This window comes from Vicia villosa, linkage group LG2, assembly GCF_029867415.1.
Source record: "Vicia villosa cultivar HV-30 ecotype Madison, WI linkage group LG2, Vvil1.0, whole genome shotgun sequence".
Lineage (NCBI taxonomy): Eukaryota > Viridiplantae > Streptophyta > Magnoliopsida > Fabales > Fabaceae > Vicia > Vicia villosa.
In genome coordinates, this window is record NC_081181.1 from 207,243,309 (window position 1) to 207,250,874 (window position 7,566).

General features: G+C 30.7%; 1 long non-coding RNA gene across 1 annotated transcript; it reads right to left on the bottom strand.

Annotated features, from left to right (window-relative positions):
• Positions 1-761: 761 nt before the first annotated feature.
• Positions 762-4,614, bottom strand: LOC131648061 (uncharacterized). The gene is made up of 9 exons (XR_009298040.1): positions 4,362-4,614; positions 4,089-4,228; positions 3,902-4,021; positions 3,708-3,776; positions 3,357-3,446; positions 1,622-2,715; positions 1,343-1,515; positions 1,023-1,255; positions 762-939 (listed from the first exon to the last, which is right to left on the bottom strand). It is a non-coding gene; the product is annotated as an uncharacterized LOC131648061 (long non-coding RNA).
• Between the last annotated feature and the right edge of the window lie 2,952 nt (positions 4,615-7,566).

The following is a 7,566-nucleotide window of genomic DNA, read 5'->3' on the forward strand; positions in this document are numbered from 1 at the left end:
TTTATCAAAAAAAATTTCATTGACCATAAAATGTTTTATGAGACAAGACTAAATCAAAAGGCTCCACACTCCCAAACTTAACACGGTGACATTATGAGACATGATTTGCTACCTCTACTATTGCATGCCTTCGAGAGCTTTAGTATAATAACATTATACTAAACTAGTCAGAGACTCGTGCTGTCGCCCGGGTGTATTATTTGTAGTGTAGTATTTTTTGAATGATACGAAAAATGTAAAGTAAAGAAGTTTGATCAAATTGCATTTATAAAATGGAAATTAACCATTTTAAAAATTAAAAAAAATTTAATAATAAAATATTAGTAGTATGAAAATTATATTATAAATTAAAATAGTGATCAGCAAAAAAAGTTTCAAAATAGGTCAACACAAGTAAGTTCATTCGTATTTTAGACCCGTTTATAAATATTATGTTGATTAAAATAAATAAAAAATTATGGTGATAGTGATCCGTAAAAAATATCATTTGTCAAGCTTTACAAAAATATTTAGATATAGTTAATGTCAAACATGTAGTAGAAAATTTGTGATTCCGCACAGAAAAAAATTTGTTCGTGTCTTAATTCTATATCTTAATTAAAAATTTCTAGGCTGTCATAATCTACAATAAAAACATCACCAATTAAGTAGCCAAAAATATATTTGACCCAAAAATAAAAGTAGGTAGTATTAATTTTCATATTAATATTATTAATATAAAAGATAAATAAGAAAATAACAATTTTACAAATGTGCAATGGTTGCCTAGATTAGGCTCATGTATTAATAACAAACAAATAGATTAGGCTCATGTATTAAAAACAAACAAATGATCACAATTGCTCCGATGTACACAAACACACCGCTTTCTCCCTTGTAGATGAATTAAATATTTGTGTATAAGCCTTAGAAGAAGCTGCATCTCTCATAGAACTTCCCCTGTCAAAACACAGATTGAAACTTAATTTACTATAACTGTTAAGTACTACAAATTTGTAAAAATATTAAACACAAAAGACTACATTGTTGAGGTTGTTGACTCTAAAATCACTATTAGTCCACATAAGCTTTCTCCATCCAGCCACACTTTGCACTAACATTCAGGAATTGCAAGTGGGGGTCTTTTTCTGACATACAATTTTCCACTTTCACTCTTTTATTTATTTTTATTCCTCTGAGATGAGTCTTGGAGCTCACCAAATATTGAACAAATCTAACGTTCAAAGATAATCTGTAACGTGCTTTGGATCTCTTTCTACGAAAATATCAACAACATAGATCAAATCAAACGTTAATAATACGCAGTAAATGCTAAAGTAGCAAATGAATAAGATGTACATACTCTGTGAGCAGAACTTGTTCAAATAGCACCTTGAGAAATTCAAGTCCACGTTTTATTTTCAAAAGATTTCATTCATGGCTTCCTTGTATTCTCACATAATTAGTTTGTACATCATGATCAACCATAGATAGTAATGTCTTGAAAGACTTTGATGCCTCTGCTATGTCATTAACCTGTTATTATCCATGTTTATGTGCAAGTGCTTCACAAGTTTGTGGATATCAACAAATGAGATCACATATATGTTACTAATAATAAAGTAGTTTACTGGTAACTTACCTTGTTGAGGTAATCCATCTCAATGAAGTTGAAGTGAGAGCCAATGCTGACAAAAAGAGGAGCCACAAAAGCAAAGGCCCGGAAAAAGCAGCAGCCTCAATCACATTTTTGAACGCATCTGCAATTTTACCAAGAGGTTTTTCATCGACGGCTGTTGTAGAAGCCACTCTGCTTCTTTTTCAATTGCTGCTGCTCTTTCCTGACAGTGGCAGAAAAACACCTCAATAAAAATACCAAGTATGATAATTTTCAAAGTGTAAACACAATCATGCCGTTTTCACTACATTAACTATGCAAACTGACCCCTGCTTAATACAAGAGATACTAATCTCAGTAAGTGAATTGAATTGAATTTTCAACATGTTAATCACACAATTGGATTTTCATAGATTCTCTGTCCAATTAATTCAAAATATACTAATCAACATATCAAAATAGAGTAGTAAATTAGTAATACAGTGGTTCAAATTTTCCAAAAGCTATGTGCGGTGAAAGGTTAAAAAATGGAAAAAAGTTGGCTCTGCAGGGTATATAGTCTGCCTCAGCCCCTGCAAAGAACTCCTCGCTGTCCCTGCAATAAACTGAAAGGCAAATTTGTAACCAAAGCGTTTATAGATCAAACAACCATAAGATCAGAATTTAGATCGAACATTAAAACTAATAAGAATGGGAACCATGTGATAAACTTCTATTAGATGAAAAACTTAATGGTTCAAGTATTGAAGTAATAAAATATCAAACTAACTTTTCCCCACGCCTTGAAGCAAAAGCTCAGCACAATTCAAGGCTGGCTCATGAACATTTTCAGGGAACATAACATGCCCAAATCTTGCAGCAGTGTATCCCATGTCCCTAGCAAGCTCAGCCTGAAATCACCTAAATGGAAAAATAGCATTAAAGGAAAACTTCAGAGATGCTAACTAAATATGCAATCAATAATGTTTGATACAAAATAACCAACTTCCATAATTGCTTTGGAAGAGATGAAGTTCCTGCTCTTGGATGTATGGTTAATCTTACAGCATTGGTTCTTTGATTCACTTCCTTATGTCTTAGTATTTCTAAATTGATTTCCTGTGTCTCAGCTGAGATTCCTAGCACCAAAGGCACACCCATCATAAGTGTCTTATTATTGAACGTAAAATGAAACCATATCACAGTTCACATGTGTAATTCAAAGAAATTAGAGAGACTACTGTGAGCATTGTGTAATTCAAAGAATATATCTACAGAATGAAATTCCACCATATGTGCTCATTGTTGTGGAATGCAAATATATGAAACAAACTAATTGCATTATGTAACCATTTCCCAAGCACATTTGTGTAAAGCTCAAATTAAAGTGGCAATAAGTGTCTATAACGTTCTAAAATTAATTTGGCAGTGTACCATTTCAAACAACATAGGGAATGTTTGCTAGTGGCATTGTGTGACATAATATTTTTGATATATCACCATTTGTATATCATGAGAAACCACAACTTTATGATAGTTCTTTAAAATGGATGAATTTGTATATTATGAGTTATCAAAATAAACAATATAATGACACTAAGTCAGATGACATTAACAGGTGCATCATTAATATATGGAAGAATGAGTTGTAGATAAACAGAACACAATGACATTGTTAGAATTATGAGTGAAAAGAGATTTTTGTTGTTGCTTTTCGTTGGCAGAATGAGTTATAAGAAATAATGCTTGCCGGAGACTATGCAATATAAAAGTTATATACCTCCTTATACATACTGATAGCCTCTTTGTAGAACTAATTCTTTGAGTATCCTGTTTTTCTTAACTTTGCAATGGCATATGCACTTTTGAGCTGTAGCAGAGCAAAAAGAAAATTTTGATTAGAAAGGGCCATTGCTCATTGTCCAGGATTCAGTACTTTCGGCATGAATTTCATTTAATTTTTGTTTTATTTTCTATAGTAGAACAATATTACTTAGATAAATAGTATGCGACAATGTTGTAATAATAAGAATAATAGTCTATATGTAACTGCAATGTTATAAAGTCTTGAAAATTTGGTTCATATGGGATTTTCCAAAATGGGATTTTCTCACGAGGATTAAAATCTTACTTGCAGTCTAGTTGATATTGGGACGCGGAGATCTTGGGCATCTAATAGAAAAATTGTTGGTGATTTTACCTGCACACATCAAAATTCAAATTTGTAATGCCAATAAGTTTCGGAATGTTGGATTCATTAAAGTTGAGAGCAGTTGTATGCACTACACAAAATAAATTTGAGAACAGTTAGTTGTATGTACAAACCTTTGAGATGTGTGCAATGGGAGATGTTGCTATAAAATAGAGTTAGATCCTCTGCTGAAGGTGCTTCATTAATTCCATCCCTCCCATTGGTTCCATAGGTCTCCACAAAGCATCAATCAACTAATAAAAATAATGACTGATATGCCTTCCACTAACTGAAATGAATCACAATATAAATATCACTTACTTTCAAAATCAAGCTTCTCTTGTCAGACTGATATGCCTTCCACGTTCTACGCACCACCGAACATATCTTTATAGAGTGGGCTTATCTTCCATCAAATTCTTCCACACTAATTTTTCATAGCCATGCATCTTCTTCATTTTCTGAAATACCCAACTAATATGAGAGTGTAATGTTTTTAGTGAAAATGGAATGAATGAGTTTATAACCTGCACTAAAATTAACAAAACACAGCAACCCAAAATCGGAACAGAAAAGCCTCGCGAATAAACTCACGATTTGGACCCATTTTGTGCGTTATGGTACATATCCGGTTCTGAAAGAAACAATGTAAGGGGTTTTCGGTTTAAATGTAGGGGGTTTTCGGTTTAATGGTTGTGTGCGATTGAAGATGAAGGTCAATTTTGTTGTTGTTTCACGGCTAAACAATGATGAAAGCTTGTTGTTGTTGTCGGCGGCGAAATTTTAGGGTTTGAGGGAAAAAGATGGAGAAGAGAGTTTGCGGAAGACAGAGAGAGAAAGAGGAAAGACAATGTTATGGGAAAGAGAAGGGAGTGTAAGGTTGGATTGGAGGGAAAAAATTGTATTTTAATATGGACCAATCAAAATGAAACATTTGGGGTCTGTATATTGAAAGTGATATGCTATTTTGTTAGTTACGAATTTGCCCTTTTGTGTGTGTAATAAAATGTTGAGAAAAGGGCATTTTGGGAAGTTTGGTCAATTGATTAGTAATGGGTAGATAGTAGATAGTAGATGAATAAAAATAGTTTATTTTAATAAGAAGTGATGATTTATGAGAGAAAAATGCACACAAAGTTATTAAAGGCACAAAGCCAAAGGTAGCGGATTCCAACCCGTGACATTATACTCAAGGTCAGATTTGAAGGGCTTCGCGCATATCACAAAAAGACATAACATAAAAAATAGAATATTAAGGTGGTTGGTTTGTTTGAAACGTCAACACTAATCAGGCTATAAGTTTGATGTCTTCTCTAATACTAGATTTTTTTAGTTCTCTTCCTCTTATATGAGGTTTCTTATCCTATTTCCAGTAAATGTCTTCTGACATAAGAGGATGGACATATGTTCTCCTTACTACAACAAATACTATATTATTAACGAAAAAAATTATCTCGATAAACTCACTAAGGCTTTGCTTGGTTTGAGAGAAGTAGTGTAGAGAGAGTTAAAGAAGAGAGAAGTAGAAGAGAAATGCAACACTTCTCTTGCTTGGTATGAAGAGAAGTTGGAAAGAGAGAATAAATATTAGTGGGACCCACGTCTTTTTCATTTCTTCTCTCACACGAGAAGAAAACAAGAAGAGAGAAGTCTAACTTTTTGCTATTTACCCAATTAACCTTGCATTAGTTATACTTGTATCAATTTTTTTTCATTCAATAATCAATTGCATATGCACTTCTGTAGCTTAAATAAATAATATAAGTTATAAATAATGTACGTTATATTTAAAAATTAATTTTAAATATATAATATATATTTTTTTCAAATTAAAATAATAAATTTATAGTTAAATAAGTTAAATAAAATTAATTAATTATTTAAATATTTCATCCTATTAATAATTTAATCATTAAATCTAATAGTATAAATTTATTTAATTTATTATTTTAACTAAAATAATTGTATGTTTAATTTTTTTTAAATTACGGGTTCTTTTGTCATTTCAAAAATAATTATATTTCTCTCTTTTCAACTTCTATTCAATCTAGCAAGAGAAAAGAGAGAGAATACACTTCTTTCTTCTCTATTTCTTCAACATTTCTCTCATACCAATCAATACTTCAAATATATCATATTTCTCTTCTTTTTCTCTCTTTACATACTCTCTTTTACATATTTCTCTCTTCACAACTTCTCTCCTTTACCAAACACACCCTAAATAAGGTAAAATCATTTCCATTGAGCGCCTTAATTTGAATGTTACTTTTTAATTAAAAAAATATATCACATATTCCCTCTGTTATATGGAAATTACTGAGGGAAAATATGAAAAATATGTTCATCATCTATCTTAGTTTAGTTTTGATGAAGACAAAATTTTATAATAGAATAAAGATCAAAAGAGAAAAATATTGAAATCAAGTATCAAGATTGGATAAGCTTTGCAAACCAATTGGATCATGAAAATTAAGGTACAATAGAAATTCATATGTCTATAAGTTTTAGGCGCTCAAAATATTTTCATATAAACCATTATATATTTCTTAAACATTCATGGATGATTTTCATTCAAAGCACATCTTTTAAAAAGCAAACAAAAATTGTTTTTTAAAGGAAATAATCGATTGAGATAGTGATATGTTCGATTGCTGGGTTGCCAGTTTGTGAAATTTTCAAAATTGTTGAAGCATCAATCTATTGATGTTACTATATGACAATTGAGTGACATAGTGCAAAATTTGATATTTTTGATCGTTGGAAGTGATCCAATTGATTGACATCCTAGATAAATCAATTGACATCTAAAACTTTTTGAAAATTTATAACAATGTCATATCTCTTCATTGCATATGATCATGATACCTTTTTCAAATCATTGCAAATATTCATGATTATTTTTCCATACATTACCACTCATTCAAGAGGCATCTTGTGATGTATTTAAATAAAGATTTTTTCAGTTTTCAAATAACCTCTTTCATCATATATTTTTAAAACAATTCTTAATATTTTTCAAGTGTCCATATACAATGTCATAGAAACTTTTACTGCATAAATTTCCTTCATTTTAGAAGAAGTTTCATAAACCATTAAACACTTAAAGTTTATATATTCTTGAATTGTTTATTAAAAGAGAAGATTAAATTTTTAAGATATTGGAAAGCATATAAACTGTTTGTATTCAATTTATCTATCTGCGGTAAATTATTCACTAAGTGTGTGGTGACATTGTCTGTAAAGAAAGTGATTGTACTTTTTACATATTTTACAAATGGGGAGTGATGTTCTTTCTGTTTGTTGGAAAAAAGTCCTCTGAATCAGGAAGATTCAAAGTCCACCATAGGTTTGGTGTGTTGTTGTTAGAAGATTGTGGGATAGTCTTGGTGTGAGGTTGTACATAGATCTAACATAGTTAAATTCTTAATGGAGTATGGAAGGATTGGACTACCCTTTTTTGGAAAGTGGAACTTGAATATATTTTTGTGTTCTTTATTGTTTATGCACTTTTATTTTTATACATGTTTATTCATACGTTTATCTTAATTCTTCTGAAAAAATAAAAGAATCAAAACATTTGCAAAATAACAAGAAATATTCATAAAACCTAATTCACCTTGTTGCATTCTATACTTGCAAAAAGTCCCTCGGAGAAAAGCTTCAATTTTTAGCAACTACAATTTTGCATCTTATTCATAATTATAATGGTGAGTTACTTTTTTATTTTAATATTAAAAATAAATAATCTTTCCCCTCGTTTACTAGTTAAAATCGAGGGAAAAGGTTACCGTAGTTTTTT